Source organism: Mobula birostris, chromosome 21 (assembly GCF_030028105.1).
Source record: "Mobula birostris isolate sMobBir1 chromosome 21, sMobBir1.hap1, whole genome shotgun sequence".
NCBI classification, from domain to species: domain Eukaryota; kingdom Metazoa; phylum Chordata; class Chondrichthyes; order Myliobatiformes; family Myliobatidae; genus Mobula; species Mobula birostris.
This window is the reverse complement of record NC_092390.1, coordinates 23,289,006-23,308,742: the sequence shown is the minus strand read 5'-3', so window position 1 is coordinate 23,308,742 and position 19,737 is coordinate 23,289,006. Positions and strand designations below refer to the sequence as shown.

The window sequence follows — 19,737 nt, the reverse complement described above, 5'->3', positions numbered from 1 at the left end:
CTGAGGGATGCTGTCCAGGAGCATTCTTCCTAAGAAAGATTGACTCTTGGCTAGATGGTGAAGCAATAAAAGGCACAGAGCCTTTCTGACCATATATCCCACCACTTGGTCTTGATAGCCCTGCAACTACATACTGTGGAATTCCACAGCAAGTGGACTTCTCCCAAAGCCCATTGCAGGTAAATTAAAGTAGGATTCTATCCTAAACCACAACATGGGCCACACTGTTTTGCAGCTCTAAAGACCAGTTCATTCCTGACCTCGCATGCTGTCTGTGTGGAGCTTGCATGTTCTCTCTGTGGCTGATGGGTTTCTACGGTTACTCTGGATTCCTCCAACATTCCAAAGAGATACAGGTTGGTAGGTTAATTGGCCACTGTAAATTGTCCATAGTGTGTTGGTGAGTGGTAGAATCTGTTGGGGGAGAAGTTGATGGGAATGTGGGGAGAGGAAAATGGGATCAATGTTGGGTTGGTGTAACTGGGTGGTTGATGATTGACATGGACTTTGATGGGCAGCTCTCTATGGGCATGCCCAAAGACATCATTAAGAAAAACAAGCAGGAAAGCATTACCATCTCCTCCTAATCATTCACCAACAACATGCAACTCAGTGAGGATCAATCTAAATAGATGGGTAACTGAGTGGAAGTTTCTTCCTGTTGCTTAATGTTGGAGCCTCCATGCATGGTTGACACTAGGTGAGGTTGGATCTGTCTCATTGCTGTACCCTAGAATTATGCCAGGTGAACATACTGATATGACATGGGTCTCACAACAATGTGTTGAGGGTATCTCAAAGTAAAAATGTTGGAAGCAAATTAGCAGGCATTCCATCCACACCATGAGCATTAGCATAGAACTAATGCCACAATCCAGATCGTTGGTTTCTCATACATCTTTGCAGAGTCGTCAGAAAAGGGCAAAGGAAAATTGACCCATGGATTGTTTAGAAGAACAACAAGCTTAAACTCTCAACTGTGCAGATACAGTCAAGATTGCAAAGGGATGTAACTGATCGAAGCCAGCTTGGAAACCACTCCGGTTGAAGAATAACATTTGGTACAGGGGTAGATCTGATAACTAAGCCACCCATCCTCACACGAAGCACACAAGTCACTTTCAGTGCCCCCAGGAACATTCTTCCAAAGAAAGGATGACTCTCGGTGAGTTGATGAAGCCATGAAAGGCACAAGGCCTTTTTGACCATACATCACACCACTTGGTCTTGACAACCAAGGAGGATGTACCCCATCATTTATGACAAATGCCCATACTTTACAACACAGAATCCAAACTGATGGTGAAAGGTTAAATTACATTAGTGATTCTGAATGTTTTCCAAAGGATTGTACAAAAATTGGCAGAAGTTTCAAGAAAGAGTCTGGATCTGCATCATTCATCAAGCTGGGTGATTCACAGGCACATCTTGTAGCTGATTAAAAGGGGCACGTGGCAAATTCAATTTAAAATGCACCTTAACTATCAGATATTATTGTTACTAAAGTGACATCCCAATCTGGTTTCAAGCCTCTTTCAAGGATTAGATGCAATGCAAAGGCCAGCAACAAGAGGCTAAGGTGCAAATGCATTTATCTCCTCTGCCCAGCTTCTTCCTTACAAAATTTAACTACTCAATGAGGGCTGAAGCCATATTCATAATGGCTGCCCTCAGTCAAATAATGATCAAATTATTCATTCTGAACTGTTGGTAAGTTTTTCGCTTGCAACAACAGCCAGGCAACCAAAAAAGAAGATAAGCCATTCAAACAGGTGAAAAATAGAATATTCAGAAGTGCTGAGTGGCGCGGCAGTGTAGCTGTTAATGTAATGCTTTTACAGCACCAGCCACCTGGGTTCAATTCTGACACTGTCTGTAAGAGTTTGTATGTTATCCATATCAGCATGTGGGTTTCCTCCAGATGCTTTGGTTTCCTCCCATATTCCAAAGATGTACTGGTTGGTAGGTTGATTGATCAGATAAGTGCAACTGGACGGTGCAGGCTCCTTGGGATAAAAGGGTCTGTTGGTGTGACACATCTCTAAATAAATAAATAAAAGCAAGAGGCATTGATAAGGTAGACAGCCAGAATCTTTTTTCCCTGTGTATAAGTGTTGAATACAACGGGGCATAGCTTTAAGTTGAGATGGGGAAAGTTCAAAGGGGACTTGCAGAGACCATTTTTCTTTCTTTCTTTCTGTCTTTCTTTCTTTCTTTCTTTCTTTTTTTCTGTCTTTCTTTCTTTCTTTCTTTCTTTTTTTTTTACACAGAGATAGGGAAGTACCTGGAACATGCTACCAGATGTGGCAGATGTGACAGTGGTGCTCGAGAGATTTTTAGACAGGCTCGTGGACAAATTCCTGTGCCTCAGCATCTCAAAGGATCAGCCCTGGGCCTGCCATATTGATGCAATCATGAAGAAGGCATGCCAGCAGCTATACTTCATTATAAGTTCGAAGTGATTTGCTATGCCATCAAATACTGCAACAAATATCCCCAGACAAACTGTGGAGAGCATTCTGACTGGCTGCATTGCCACTTGGTGTGGAGGTTCATATGCACAGGGTCAAAAGTGGTGCCACCATGGGCAGAATGCTCCCCACTATTGAGGTCATCTGCAACGTGAGGTGCCTCACCCATCATCAGAGACCTTTGCCATCTGGTACATGCCCTCTTCTCATTACAACCATCAGGGAGGAGGTACAGGAGCCTGAAGACCCCACTGAACATGTTAGGAACAGCGTTGTCCCCTCTGCCATCAGATTTCTGAACAGTCTATGAACCCATGAACACAACATCGCTTTCGAGATTCAGATTCATTGATCACATATACACATAAACATACAGTGAAATGAGATGTTTGTATTCAAATCCAACACTACCTAAGGATATGCTGAGGGCAGTCCAAAAGCTATTCTGCTTTAGCACTATATGCTTGTATTTTTTATTGATTGATTAATTGATTTTTTTGTTTATTTATTGTAACTTATCATAATTTTTTAATGTTTTGTGTTTTACTGCTGTCACAAAATAATTCATTTAATGAGATATATCAGTGGTAATAAATCTGATTCTGATATAGGTCATGTTTAGGTAGAAGGAATTAGTTGAATTTGCACAGAATTCATGGGCAAATGGTCCTGTTTCTGTTGTGTGTTCTTCTATGTTCTATGACCAAGATGAACAAATAGAGCTTTATTCCTGCAAAACTCACTTCTATAGGTCTGCAGCAAAAAAAGATGTGCCTTCCAGCTATATGGTTGAATCTTAATCTATACATTCTGGTGCCTTAGTAGGAACCAACTATACCTCCAGCTGAAGCACAATGTAAGTGGCTTAAGGCCTCCCCGTTTCCTGCCATTCCCATGGTCGAAGTGGGTTGACTCAGCTCAGGAGCAGCTGGGTCCCCGGTGCTGGGGCCACCCTCCGATTCGAGGGGCAGAAGCTTCTGCTCCAAACCATGATGAACACCTTAGGGTCAGGGTGAGAGCCCTGGCGGATCAGCAGGAAACTGCTCAGAAGAAGGGTTAAGTTTCGAAGGTAAATTTAAGAAACACAATAGAACAAATGAAAGACCAACGGGATGGACAAAAAAAACAATGTACAGAAAAAAAGCAAACTGCAAATACAAAAAGAAAGAGAAAAAAAAATAACAATAAATAAACAATAAATATCAAGAACATGAGATGAAGTCTTTGAAACTGTGTCCATAGGGGTAAGAAGAGTTCAGTGATGGGGCAAGTGAAGTTGAGTGAAGTTATCCTCTCTGGTTCAAGAGCCTGGTGGTTGAGGGGGTAATAATTATTTCTGAACCTGGTGGTGTTGGTCCTGAGACTTCTACACTTTTTTTCCTGATTGTAGTATCAAGAAGAGAGCATGTACTCGATGGTGGGGGAGTTTGATAATGGATGGTGCTTTCCTGCAGAAGTGCTCTGTATTGATGTTCTCAGTTGTGGGGAGGGGGCTTCTATTTGCTTCTATTCAATTGAAAGCATCTTCTATTTGGAAAAATCCATAGACAATGGTAGTTATGGGAGAAGCTGTTACAGACCATCAAAAGATGTGATTCGCCATTTGGATGAGGGGAAAATGTATTTAATATCCTTTGTAGTTTCTGCTGCACTGTGGCCATTATTACTGAAACTATGTTTTACTGCAATTAATAACAGATATTTGTAGCTTTAACAGGACTAGGACTAATAATATTTAACTGAATATGTAATACAAGGCTAGAGTTAATCAAAAAACAATTTTAGTTTTTTTTTAAAGACTAAAATTAAAGGCCAAAATGTTTATACACCATCGCTGGGCAGATCTTAACCACCAGTAGAGGCAATAGTACTGGCAGCAACTGTAACATGCATTGACAAGACAGTGATCCTGGGAGACATCTGAATTGACTCAATGCTCTGTGAAATCACATGGTCTTAGGTCAGAAAATAAGACCAGAAGACATAGAAGTAGAGTTAGACCATTCACCTAATCAAGTCTGCTCCACCTTTCAATCATCACTGATTCATTTTCCTTCTAGACTCCATTTTTCTTCTTTCACTTTGTAACCTTTGACACCATTACAAATCAGAACCTATCAACGTCTGCTTTAAATACTGTACACCTAATGACTTGACCTCTGTAACCATCTGTGGCTACGAATTCCAAAGATTCGCCACCTTCAGGCTAAAGAAATTCCTCCTCACCTCTATTCTAAAGGGATGTCCTTCTCTTCTGAGGCTAGGTATCTTTGTCCCCCACTATTTGAAACATCTTTCCCATGTCCGCTCTATCTAGACCTTTCAATATTTGGAAGGTTTCTATGAAATCCTCCCCTATTCATCTAAACTGAAGCAAATATAGGCCTAGAGCCATCAAAAGCTCCTCATACGCCAACTCTTTCAATCCCAGGATCATTCTCATGAACCCCTTCTGGACGGCCCCAATGCCAGCACATCCTTTCTCAGATATGAGGCTCAAAACTTCTCACATTACTCCAAGTGTGATCTGACCAATGTCTTATAAAACCTCAAACTCAAACCTTCCCCTCAATATCATCTACTGTCCTCTCTCAGCTGTCAATTGAATGATCTTACATGCTGAACGTCCCTTGGAATCCATACCATATAACCATATAACAATTACAGCATTACAGAACGGAAACAGGCCATCTCGGCCCTTCTAGTCCATGCCAAACTCTTACTCTCACCTAGTCCCACCGACCCGCACTCAGCCCATAACCCTCCATTCCTTTCCTGTCCATATAGCTATCCAATTTAACTTTAAATGACAATATCGAACCTGCCTCAACCACTTCTGCTGGAAGCTCGTTCCACACAGCTACCACTCTCTGAGTAAAGAAGTTCCCCCACGTGTTACCCCGAAACTTTTGTCCTTTAACTCTCAACTCATGTCTTCTTGTTTGAATCTCCCCCTCTGCCAATGGAAAAAGCCTATCCATGTCAACTCTATCTATCCCCCTCACAATTTTAAATACCTCTATCAAGTCCCCCATCAACCTTCTATGCTCCAAAGAATAAAGACCCAACCTGTTCAACCTTTCTCTGTAACTTAGGAGATAAAACCCAGGTAACATACTGAGATTTTCTGACTGGTCTCACCAACATATGCAATCCTGAAGAACACAACTGACTGTCTGGGTGTGTGACAGGTGCAGAACGAACTGACACCAGGAATAAAGTCTACCCAACCTCACCCACCAATGCATCTGTCTGTAGCAGTATTTGGAGGAGTCACCAGAGCAGAGTCCATCTTCACACTGAAGAAACTCTCCATTGTGCTATATGCCATTGACACTATTTGGGCGACCTTCAGAAGAGATCTAGAATTTTATTCAGTGCATCTGTGAGGCACTGTAAGCTTATCATACCCAGTACAATTGAAATGTGCCATACCTTCCACATGGAGGAAGTAGCTGAGAGAGAACTAAGGTGGATGAATACCCTGGACCTGACCTGGTGGATTCCTAGATATTGTGGTAAGATAGACAAGAAATTGCAGAGGCTCTTACTGAGATGTTTGCTTCATCCGCTGCAATTTACTTATTGGCACAATAGGTCTACAATGGATGCAGTTTCACTGTCTCTCCACTCAGCCTTGACTTACCTAGACAATAGCAATATCTACCTCAGGCTGCTGTTTATTGATTGCAGCTCAGCATTCAACACCATCATACCCTCAGTACTAATCAACGAGCTGCAATACCTGAGCCTTTCTACCTCTCTCTGCAACTGAATGCTCAGCTTAGATCATAAGATCATAAAGTATAGCAGCAGAATTAGGCCATTTGGCCCATCGAGTCAGCTCTGCTGCTTCATCATGGCTGATCCAATTTTCCTCTCAGCTCCAGTCTCCTGCCTTCTCACCGTACCCCTCCATGCCCTGACCAATCAAGAGTCTATCAACCTCTGCCTTAAATACACATAGAGACTTGGCTTCCACGTTCACCTGTGACAAGGAATTCCACAGAGTCACCACTCTCTGGCTAAATAAATTCCTTCTCATCATTCTAAAAGGATGCTCCTCTATTCTGACACGGTATCCTCCAGTCTTAGACTCCACACATCCACTCTATCAAGGTCTTTCACCATTCGATAGGTTTCAATGAGGTCACCCCTCATTCTTCTAAATTCCAAAGAATACAGGCCCAGAGCCATGAAACACTCCTCATATAATAAACTACTCAATATTGAAATCATTTTTGTGTACCTCCTTTGAACCTTCTGCAGTTTCAGCACATATTCTCTACAATAAGGGGCCTAAAACTGTTCACAATACTCTAAGTGAGGCCTCACCAGTTCTTTACAAAGTCTTAACATTACATCCTTGCTTTTATATTCTAGTGCCCTTGAAATGAATGCTAACATTGCATTTGTCTTCCTCATAACAAACTCAACCTGTAAATTAACCTTTAGGGAATCCTGCACAAGGACTCCTGAGCTCCTTTGCATCTCAATTTTTTGTATTTTCTCTCCATTTAGAAAATAGTCAACCCCTTCATTCCTTCTATTAAAGTGCAAGACCATACACTTCCCAACACGACATTTCATCTGCCTTTTCTTCACCCATTGTCCTAATCTGGCTAAATCCTTCCGTAGCCTCTCTACTTCCTCAAAACTACCTGCTCCTCCACTTATCTTTGAATTGTCTGCAAACTTTGCAACAAAGCCATTAATTCCATCATCCAAATCATTGACATATAATGTAAAAAAATAGTCCCAACACAGACCCCTGTGGGACACCACTAGACACCATCAACCAGTCATGAAAGGTTCCCTTAATTCCTACTCTTTGCTTCCTGCCAATCAGCCACTGCTTTATCCATGACAGAATCTTTCCTGTAATACCAAGGGCTTGCACCTTGTTAATGTGCCTCATGTGTGACACCTTGTCAACGGCCTCCTGAAAATTCAAGTACACAACATCAACCGATTTCCCTTTGTCTATCCTGCTTGTTACTTCTTCAAATAACCTCAACCGTTTTGTCAGGCAGGATTTCCCCTTCTGGAAACCATGTTGACTACAGCCTATTTTCTCATGTGCCTCCAACTACTCTGAGATCTAATTCTTAATTATCACCTCCAATATCTTCCCAACCACTGAGGTCAGACTACTGGTCTATAGTTTCCTTTCATCTACCTCTCTCCCTTCTTGAAAAGAGTAATATTTGCAATTTTCCAGTCTTCTGGAACCATTCCAGATTCTAGCAATTCTTTAAAGATCAATACTAACGCCTCTATGATCTCTTCAGCCACCTCTTTCAAAATACCGTGTTGTATACCATCTGGTCCAGGTGACTTATCTACCTTCTGACCTTTCAGCTTCCTAAGAACCTTCTCTCCAGTTATGGTAAGTACACAGACTTCATGCCACCTGGCACCTGGAACTTCCACCATACTGCTAGTGTTGTCCACAGTGAAGACTGATGCAAAATACTTATTCAGTATGTCTGCCTTTTTGTTGTTCCCCCAGTTCTACTTCTCCAGCATCATAAAAGTGGCCTGATATCCACTCTCGCCTCTCTTTGACACTTTATATATCTGAAGAAACGTTTGGTGTCCTCTTTAATATTTTTGGTTAGCTTACTTTAGTATTCCAGAGCCATCAAACGCTCCTCATATAACAAACTATTCAATCCTGAAATCATTTTTGTGTACCTCCTTTGAACTCTCTGCAGTTTCAGCACATATTTTCTACAATAAGGGGCCTAAAACTGCTCACGATGCTCCAAGATTCCTCCAAGATTAAGTCCTTCTTAATGAGTTTTTAGTTGTCTTCTGTTGGTTTTTATAAGCTTCCCAATCCTGTAACTTCCCACTAATTTTTGCTCTATTAATGCCCTCTCTTTGGCTTCTATGTTGGCTTTAACTTCTCCTGTTAGCCACGGTTGTGTCATCTTTCCTTTAGATTGGTTGTTTGAGCAGTGTCGAAGCAACCTTGCACTTAACATTAGAAAAGACCAGGGAACTGATTGTGGACTTCAGCAAGAGGAAGTCAAAGGAACAGATACCAGTCCTCATTGAGGGATCAGCAGTGGAAAGGTTGAGCAGTTTCAAGTTCCTGGGTATCAACATCTCTGAAGATCTATCCTGAGCCCAACATAATGAGGCATTGCTTCTCAGAGTGGAAGCTTGTATCTAGTGGTGTGCTGGAGGGAATGGTGCTACAACCTTTGTTGTGAGTAATTTATATAAATCACTTGGATGTAAATGTACAAGGCATGATTAGCAAATTTGTGGTTGATACTGAAATAGCTGGTAGTGTCAATGGTGAAGAAGGTTATGGAAATTACAGGGTTGATTTTGATCAGCTTGGTGTGTGGGCTGTGAATTGGCAAATGGCTTTCAATCCAGATATATGTAGGTAATGAATTTTTGGAGATCAAACTTGGGCTGGACTTATACAGTGAATGGTAGGGTCCTGAGGAATGTTATCAAATAGCAGGACCTAGGAGTGCAAGTGCATAGTTTGCTCAACACAGTGTCACAGCAGAACTTTGTGGTGAAAAATTCATTTGACACACTGACCTTTATTGATCAGGGCATTGAGTATAGGAGTTGGGATGTTATGTTGCATTTACTTAAGATGCTGGTGAGGCCTCACTTGGGGGTACTGTGTATAGTTTTGGTCACCCTGTGATAGGAAAGATGCTATTAAACTAGAAGAAATTCAGAAAAAATTCATTACAATGTTGCCCAAACTTGGAGACCTAAGGAGAGGTTATGTAGACTAGGTCTTTACTCTGGAACATAGGAGATTGAGGGCTGAAGGTAGAGGTATGTGAGAATATTAGGGGCACAGGCAAGGTGAAAGGACACAGTCTTTTTTCTCAGGGTGGGGGTATAAACAAGAGGGGATAGATTTAATATCAGAAATGGGAGGTTTGAAAGGAACATCACAGGCAGTTGCTTCATGCGAAGGGCAGTGAGTATTTGGCATGAGCTGCCAGAAATAGTGTTTGAAGAGGGCACATTAGCAAAACCCATCTAGATAAGCACACAGATAGAAGTTTACAGAGCTAAAGGCCAAATGCAGGCAAATGGGCCAAAATGGGCAGCACAAACAGCATGGATGATTTGGGCCAAACGGCCGGTTTCCATCCTGTAAGACTCTATGACTCTATTACCAATAATGGTAGGGTTTGGCATCATTTCTGTTTGCTATTACTATCAAACCTGAGAAACAGGTCTGGTTGAGTCAGGAGTACATAACAGTGCTTCAGAAAATACATCTGGTGCAGTAAAAAACAAAGTACCCATCTAGTAAATTACAACACAGGTCTTCGTGCATGCTGTAGGAGAATACCTGAGATGACTGAATGAGCTGACACTGAATGAACATGACCAAAGCTCGGCAGTCCTGCAGCGGACAACTGAATAGTTAAGGAAAGGACATTCTTCTCCTCTGCACTGGCAGAACCCAGAAGGCAAGCACTTGTAATCCTCTTCAGCCAGAAATATTGAATGGATAATAAACAGAATGTGTATTTAATAGAGGACTGAGGCTAATAAAAATTAACTTCATGATTGGTTTATATGTCTGACAACAGTTCACTCACAAATTAGTTCATACATGATTGAGACCAATAATAATACAACATGTATTTAATAGACAATCGGACTGAGACGTAATTAACTGTGTATGCAGTTAATGCAATATTCAAGATGAGTAACAATTAACTGAAAATGTTGCTGACATAGAACAGTTAATCATTAACTCAATTTAATTGTTACTGCAATCTTCCCCACGGAAAGATATAAAGAAGGTTGAAAGAGTACAGAGAAAATTTACGAGGATGTTACCAGGTCTGGAGGACTTGAGTTATATGGAAAGATTGAATAGGTTTGGACTTTATTCCTCGGAATATAGAAGATTGAGAGGAGATTTGATAGAAGTATACTAAATTATGAAGGGTATAAATAGGGTAAATGAAAGCAGGCTTTTTCCACTGAGCAACACTTATAACACGCTGGAGGAACTCAGCAGGTCGGGCAGCATCCGTGGAAAAGATTGGTCGACATTTTGGGCCGGAACCCTTCGTTTTGGTTCCGGCCCGAAACGTCGACCGATCTTTTCCACGGATGCTGCCTGACCTGCTAAGTTTCTCCAGCGTGTTGTGAGTGTTGCTTTGACCCCAGTATCTGCAGATTATTTTCTGTTTTTCTACTGAGGTTGTGTAGGGACCACAACTTAAGGGTTAAAGGCGAAAGGTGAAAAGTTTAAGGGAAACATGAGGGGAAATTTCTTAATTCAGAGGGCCATGAGAGTGTGGAATGAGCTGCCAGTGCAGCCGGTGCAAGCAAGTTCGATTTCAACATTTAAGAGAAGTTTGGATAGGTACATGGATGGTAGGGGTATGGAGGGCTATGGTCCCAGTGCAGGTCAATGGGAGTAGGCATTTAAATGGCTCGGCATGGACTAGATGGGCCAAAGAGCCTGTTTCTGTGCTGTACTCTTCTATGATTCTATGACGCTAATTACTCATATGTATGGAAACAATTGTTAATTGTCTCAGTGTGTAGTTAGTAATATTATCTAACAGTGTAGAATTAATAGAGCACCTTATATACTAGTAATACAGGTGCAATTTTAAAAGAAGATGGTGGCCAGTAGCAGTTAGCCAGTTTGTAGTTATTACCAATCTGGGCTATCTGAATTTGTAACAAGTAAAGGGAGTGGTGCTAGTAATAGTTCTTTTCACATTCTGTTACTCGCAGTAGTTCAGAGTTAATTCAATTCTAAAGGGCAGATGCAAAGTAACTCACTTTACAGCTAATAGAAGACTGAGTTTATTTTTTAGACAGGAAGACATTTACAAATGAGTTGATTTTATCACCTTGTTTATTTTATATTCAGACTGTGGAAGTTCAACAAATGAATCACCAGTACTCACTGGTGATGGTACTATTGAATTTTTCCTGTTTAAATGGATCAGGCTTTAAAAATACAACATTCTTCCAACTTATCCATTTCTGCCTCCATAAAATCCTTTCTGCAGGCTGCATCCCATCCCCATGGCATTTCATCATTAAGGGCTGTCGAAGTGAAACTGCCTATTGTATCCCATTCAAATGCAGCTCCTTGCTGCAAAGTCAGATTACAGAGCAAAAAACCAACCATGCTTCAATTCATTACCCTAGGACATCTTCAGGGAGCGATGTCTCAGAAAGGCAGCGTCCATTATTAAGGACCTTCAGCACCCAGGGCATGCCCTTTTCTCACTGTTACCATCAGGTAGGAGATACAGAAGCCTGAAGGCACACACTCAGTGACTCAGGAACAGCTTCTTCCCCTCTGCCATCCGATTCCTAAATGGATATTGAAGCTTTGCACACTACCTCACTTTTTTTAATATAGTATATTTCTGCTTTTGCACATTGAAAAAAAATCTATTCAATATACGTAATTGATTTACTTGTTTATTTATTATGTTTTATTTTATTTTTTTTCTCTCTCTGCTAGATTATGTATTGCATTGAACTGCTGCTGCTAAGTTAACAAATTTCACGTCACATCCCGGTGATAATAAACCTGATTCTGATTCTGAGAGGCGGAAAAACATCCTTTCTGACATATTGTATCCCTGGATTTGGAACTGAATCCTAGGCTGCTAAAGCATGTCACTACTAACATCTCATATTTCATTGGGGTAACCTCCAACATGACTACATTAACATCAACTTCTCTAATTTCTGGTCATTTTCCCCACTTCCCTTTTTCTTTTTTTCCATTCCCCATTCTGGTTCCTTTTTTACCCTGTCTCTTCTCCACGCCTGCCTATTACATCCCTCTGGTTCCCCTCCTCCTTCCCTTTCTCCAATGGTCCACTCTCTTCTCCTCTCAGATTCCTTCTTCTTCAGCATTTGAACTTATCCACCTAGCACCTCCAAGCTTCTCACTTTAAGACTACCCCCACCACCACTCACCTGTCCCCTCACCTGGTTTCACCTATCAGCTTGCACTCCTCCCCTCGCCCCATCTTCTTATTCTGACTTCTTAACCCTTCCTTTCCAGTCCTGATGAAGGGCCTCAGCCCAAAGTTGACTACTTACTCACTTCCATCGAAGCTGCCTGACCTGTTGAGTTCCTCCAGCGATTTGTGCTTGCTGCTCTGGATTCCAGCGTCTGCAGAACCTCTTATGTTTATGAACCACTATTAACATTCACAAAGGTTATATAAGCAAAGTTCTTTTTATTGAAAAGCTCCATATAATGCCAGTCTGTGCGTGGCTAACCTAATCTATCATTCAACAAGTATCAGATGAAAACTTCTACATTATGTGGCGATGTAAGTTTTTTGTTTTAACAACGAATTATTTTTTCACTACAATAAACAAAAATGAACAGTATTCTCCCATGAATTAGAGTAGCCTGCATTTTTTGTCCATTTAGTCCATCTTACTGGTGTGCCTTCTCTTGATGGTGGGAAGTTGGTGAACTTCTCAAAAGCGTGGTCTGCGGCAGTACTCTAGGTTTTCTGTGAGGCAGGTGATTCGGTGAGGGAGTTGGGAGTAGTGACGATTTGGCATTGGCTGATTTAATTTCGATGACATGGTGGTATAAGTTGGGGAAGCCCAAAAAGTGATTTAGCTGTTTGAGGGAGAGCGTTTGGGGCCACTGATCAATGGTGCACACTTTCTCTGGGTCCTTGCTTATTATGCATTAGGATGAAAGGATGTACCCCAGGAAGGAAATGACTGGGATGTCGAACTGCTATTTGCAGTACAGTTGGCTTTCAAGAATACACTGAAGGACTGAATGAATGAGACAGATGTAATCTTGGACATCCTTGGAGAAGATGAGAATGTCGTCAAGGTGGATGAATACATACCTGTGTAGCCTATCTCAGGGGATCTCGTGAAGGAAGGCTTGGAAAATGGCTGGACTTGGAAAGTCTGAAAGGCATCACTAAGTATTTGTAGTGGCTAGTTGGTGTTACAAACACCATCTTCCACTCACCCTCCTTGCAGATGTTTGGTGAAGAGCTGGGATCCATGGAGCGTTTTAAATGTGCCATCCATCAAGCAGAGAGAGTAATGGTTCTTAATGGTGATTTTATTGGGTCCATATTAGTTGACGCAGCAATGGAGATCTCACCTTTCTTTTTGACTAAGAAAATCCTGCACCAACTGTGGACTAGGATGGTCAAATTAAGCTGTGTCATAGAGCTTCAGCAATATCGTCCTTCATGGCTTGAGTCTTAGGAGGACAGACGTAGAAGAGATGACCTCAGGGAGGGTTAGTGCCTGGGAGGAGGTTTGCATGCAACAAGGCACAATAAATCCTGATGAAGGGTCTCTGCCTAATACATCAACTGTTTACTCTTTTCTATAGATGCTACCTGGCCTGCCAAGTTCCTATAGCATTCTGTGTGTGTTGCTTTGGATTTCCAGCATCTGCGGATTTTCTCAGGTCTATGGATGAGAGCTGTGTTTAAATAGGCTGCAGATGATGAGTTGAATACAAGTGACAGGTGACTCCTGTGAACTGGGTGGAGATTGGGAAGTGGTCTGCCAGTACAGGCCTTACCAGAGGGTTTGGAAAACTACAAATGGCTTCATCTTTACCAACTGCCAACAGAAGCTCACTCTAATGGAACTGCTACTTCAACCTCTCCTTGGAACACAACAACTGATATCAAAAACTTTTAGTTTATCGAAATGTTGGTGCAACTGTAATGCATTAAATCGTTACAGACAAATTCAAATGTCAGCTAAGACTTCAAACAAAGTACAAAAGTTCTTTTCCCAGCCAGATTGCAATACTTGATGGTAAAAACAACCAAACTGGGTTTTGTAATTTTATTTTTTCCAGCCTGAGGAATGATAGCTTGTCTATAATCAGGATATTGGAATTTTTACTACTATTTCATTAATTATAATTATATCATGTGTAGCTCAGAGTTAGATTCACAGAGTTAATGATTAGGATATTTTATTTATTTGTGAAAACAGCCATTGTTTCTTCATGCAGCTCCACAGTTCAGATACATTGCGGTGCACATTTGAGTTAATGGCTTGGCCCACATGCCATGGATTTCCAAAGTCATTGGCAGTCAGTGGGATGGCAAATCCTACAGCCCTGCTCTAGAGCTAAATGACAGAGTTTGGCTGCTGGGCTGGGGGAATAAAACCTTGTTCAATTTTTGGTAATGTACAATATATGATCGGAGGGAGGAGGAGATGGTGGCACGATGCAGCGTGCGCGGCCGTTCCGAATGAATATCGATATGTGTAACTAGGGGCCGTGCACAATCCGGATTTGATGGAGACAGCCATGAGAAGCGCAGAGGAACGTCTGGAGTAACTTCTGAAATGCCTGCTTCGCTGCCACTGCTACGGTGCGATCGAGAATCTCCGGAGATGTAGGCCCCAAATCCTCGGCTTTGCGTATCGCCTGTTGCCGGGGCCGGGGTCGAAATGCTCAGCGGAGATGAGGCTTGGTGCATCGGTGTCGGGAAGCGGTCCGAGGCTCGGAGCTTTTTGGACGGACTCGGAGTCGGACTGTGGTCGGATGCTTCTGGGATGCTGCATTGGCAAGTTGGCGGCGCTGGGGGTTTACCGTCTGCGTGAGATGGTGTGAGTTCCGAGAGACTCTGAGACTTTTACTGTACCATGGTCTGTTCTTATCAAATTACGGTATTGCTTTGCACTGTTGTAACTATATGTTATAATTATGTGGTTTTTGTTAGTTTTTAAGTCGGTTTGTCATGTGTTTTCGTGATATCATTCTGGAAAAACATTTCTATCAATTCTTAATGCATGCATTACTAAATGACAACAAAAGGGGACTGTGTGTCCTCATAATCGTAATCGTATCATATATCATTGATTTATCTCTAGGGTTATGATGTACGTAGAACAATATTCTCAAATATATAAAGCAATACTGCTTTTATTTGTTAAATTAAGTCACTCATCGTATTTTCACTACTGATAAACGTTTTGTAGGGGTAAAGTAGCTAACCCCTGAGTATGGGTTTAGGAATCATTCTGTGAGATTAACCCCTTACCTGTTCGGTGTTACCTGCAGCATATAAAATTGGTGTGTTCACATGATGTCAACGTGCAGCCATCAGTACTAGAGTAGTCAATGACTGCACACATTGGCACTGAGTTAAGCATTGCAGTACTCCTCTTCTTAAATAGTGATGCAACAAGGGCTTAAGTAATGTTTCTTCAGTGAGGCAATATTGGCTGCTTTGAACTATGGCTGAACACACAACAAAAGAAGAACCTATTGACGAGGCCTTGACAGAGTAGGGAGAATGAATTTTGGCAAGAGGCAGTGGGAGTGTGGGTGGAAGAAGCTAATTCACAGAGTGCTTCTCTAAGAACAAGGATGCAGCAGTGCAGGGAGAATGTTTAATGAGCAAACTCAAGTTGTCAATATGAAGTGACCAATCCTATGAACTGCTCTAACAGTTCCTCAGTTAATTCATTCAAACCCCCCCCACCCCAAAACTAGCCCATGAGCAATATTAGTCACATTTCAAAATGCTCTGCTATGTTCTCACATGCTTACAGGCCCAGATCTCACCGCTTTCACATATTGACAGCTGTTCAACTGAGACAGCTACATTACCAAAACACTTTGCAGAAAATGCCCTGACATTTTGCGGCAGAGGGTGACGGTTGTCAGGCAGGTGGAAATAACAAGACTGGTTTTGGACCTTATTTTTTCTGAGGCATAGGGGAATAGAGATTTGGCAGTGGTAAACAAAATTATGAGGGGTACAAATAGGATAAATGCGTGCAGGCTTTTTCCACTGAGGTCGGGTGCGACTATAACTGGAGGTCACAGGCTAAGAGCGAAAGAAGAAATAGTTAAGAGGAACCTGAGGGGGAATTTCTTCACTCTGAGGGTGGTGTGGGAGTAGAGTGAGCTGGCAGAAGGTGAATGTGAGTTTGACTGAAACATTTAAGAGAAGTTTGGTTAAGTATATGGAGGGAAGGGGAATGGAGAGGTATGACCGGGGTGCAGGTCAATGGACTAGACAGAATAACAGTTCAGCACAGATTCTCTGGGTTGAAAGGCCCGTTTCTGTGCTGTAGTGGTCTGTGATGCTATTCCTGCATGTTTCAGCCATTGCAGAGGAGATGTTCTCAGCCAAAATACTATGATGTATCCCTAAGGTTGTGGCCACCGTTGAGGTGAAGGATTTTGTCACTAATCCCCCTCTCATCACACTGCTGCCCAGTCTGACTGAAAAGCTGTTGCTGATGCATTTCTCCCTTTCTCCTCTCCGCGTACCCTTTTTCATTTCAGAAAACTCTGGTACAGGACCTCCCCATTGGATCAGAGAGCTGGATGAGAGTGTAATGCATTTTAACTTGATTTTTGGACAAGCAGCTCAGAGACCAGCTCCAAACAGGATGGGCTAGAGGATGGAATCTGTGCAGCATGAGATGACGGAAACAAGCACACAGGAGCCATGGTGAGAAAGGCACTATCTCTTCTTCTAAGATACAGTTGCAGAAGATCCAGGTGAGGCTTTTGTTAAGTCAGGCCTGTGCTCAGCCAAATACTCAGGGTACTGGAAGCCACAAAGTTGGCACAGAGTTTGCTGCAGGGTTTTGTGGTGACAGTAGAGGTGGGTCAAATTTCCTTGGCATTGCTCCTGGGAAGGGTTGAAGGGCCCATATCTGTGCTGTAGTGCCAAAAAAGAGCAGCATATAAATGCAGGCTTTTGTTGTTAGTGTTCCTTCTATCAACCATGCAATACAGTGTGCAATATATAGTCAGAAACCCTGATGGCTGCTCAGCTGTGAGTCACAGAGCTAAGGACAGCAGAAATGTTGCTTACAGATGCCTACAGTGTGCTTCACAGTATTACGAGATGGCAAGTCCCTCTCTGTAAACCTGCTCCATATGCACTTGTGGATTCATGGTGTGACTTCATTATCAGCCAGGGCAACAGACACCATGCTGTGCAGAGTTATGAGGATGACATCGGGACTGGAAGTTTTCACTATCAGTGGAGGGTGTTTTGCTTTTAAACAGAAGAAGCCGAGGAAGGATTTAAAAATCCACAGTTCAAAGCGAATTTATCATCAAAGTGCATACAGTACAAGCCACCATACACTACCTTGAGATTAATTTTCTTGCAGGCATTGACATGAAAATGAAGAAATGCAATAGAGGTTATAAAAAACCACATAGCAAAGACTGATGAACATCCTATGTGCAAAAGAGAACAAATCATGCCAGTAATAAATAATACAGAGAACCTAAGTTGTAGGGTCATTGAAAGTGAGGCTGTGGAGTCAGTTCAGCTTTAATTTCATTGAGCTATATGAGAGGACTAGGAAGGACCTCAATATAAACTGGAATCACAGACTGGTAGAAGGATTGCAGGGCTGAGGAGAAATGTTTCCGGTTGGAAAGTCATGGGACTTTAGAATTTTCCACCTGAATACTACCAGATGTAAGAACTCTTTTTATGTTTGAGAATACTTGAGGTGCCATGGACCAAGAAATGAGAAATGGAATTAGGCCAGAGAACTCTTCTTCAGTTGGCAAGGATGCCCTGGGCAAAGGACAGAGTCATTGGGTAATACGGCATGGTAACAGGCCCTTTGACAAGCCCAACCACAAGCTAGTTGCAGTTGCCAGCATATGACCCATTACCATCCAAGTCTCTCCTCTCCACGTACCTGTCCAAGTGCCTATTAAGTATGTGCAATTGGGCTTACCTTGACTATTTCCTCTGACAGTTCATTCCAGGTACTCGATAGCCTCTGTGCTAAATATGTTATAAGTTAGGTCATTGATTGGTTGAAACATAGAAAACCTACAACACAATACAGGTCCTTCAGCCCATAAAGCTGTGCCGAACATGTCCTTACCTTCGAAATTACCTAGGATTACCCATAGCCCTCTATTTCTCTAAGCTCCATGTACCTATCCAGGAGTCTATTAAAACACCCTATCATATCCGCCTCCACCACCGTCGTCGGCAGCCTATTCCACACACTCACCACTCTCTGTGTAAATAACTTAACCTTGACATCTCCTCTGTACCTGCTTCCAAGCACCTTAAAACTATGCCCTCTCGTGGTAGCCATTTTAGCCCTGGGAAAAAGCCTCTGACTATCCACACGATCAATGCCTCTCATCATCATACACACCTCTATCAGGTCAACTCTCATCCTCTGTTGCTCCAAGGAGAAAAGGCCAAGTTCACTCAACCTATTCTCATAAGGCATGTTCCCCAATCCAGGCAACATCCTTATAAATCTCTTCTGCACCCTTTCTATGGTTTCCACATCCTGTGCGGCAACCAGAACTGAGCACAGTTCTCCAAGTGGGGTCTGACCAGGGTCCTATATAGATGCAACATTGCCTCTCGGCTCCTAAACTGAAGGCCAATGCACTGTATAGATTAGTATGAAGGTTTGAGGAAAATGTGAATTCCGAACAGTAATATTAATCATCAAGGCTTTGTAACCAGAGAAGAAGTGATAAAGTGATAAAGTCAAACCAGAAGGATATTGCACTGTATTCTTTAACACAGTGCCTTAGTCACATTCTAAAAACTATAGCTTTTGTCCCTGATAAATACTCAAAGTTCAAAGTCAATTTATGATCAAAGTACATATATGTCACCATATACAACCCTGAGTTTCATTTTCCAGCATCATGACTCCACGTCACATAAGGAACTGGTATGAACACCTTTAGAACAACAAGGCAATTAAATCAATTGAGTTGGTGCCATCAGATTTTCCAGCAGGATTTGCTGAAACTGAACAACTCTAAAAGCAAAAGGGTTAACTTTAGGAAGGTCACAGCTGTGTTATCTGTTCAAGGAGGTGCTGGCTGTTCCTTTGTGATAGGTTCATACTAGGCAGCGATAATTCAGGCAGAGGTTAACAGGAAGCATTTGCCAACTCCTTGAAATGGAATGTTTAAATTTGTGCATGAAGGTTACTAGGCAAGTAGTTCTCACCAGCTCTTCAAAATGGATGCTTCATGGTTGCCTAACATTAACATTTTGAAGAGCCTAAGATTCCTAGGAAAGAAGACTATTGCTCTGAGACAGCTCAGTGTTGTTTGGACAATTCATGGTGAGGGAATTATCTCACAATGGATCATGTTTGTTTTGTGCAATTGTTATCATTACAGTAATAGTGAATCCTTATTGACTATTAGTCATGATCACTCTGTTCCTTGCACCATATTCAGTTAACGTCTCTAAGGAGTATGTTGAAAGCGTTTTTCTGT

At 42.0% G+C, this 19,737-nt stretch overlaps 1 protein-coding gene across 3 annotated transcripts in view; it reads right to left on the bottom strand.

The window, feature by feature from the left end:
• The window catches only part of LOC140185675 (catenin alpha-3-like), a 1,719,142-nt gene that overhangs the window by 882,405 nt on the left and 817,000 nt on the right, over positions 1-19,737 (bottom strand). The window lies entirely within an intron of this gene.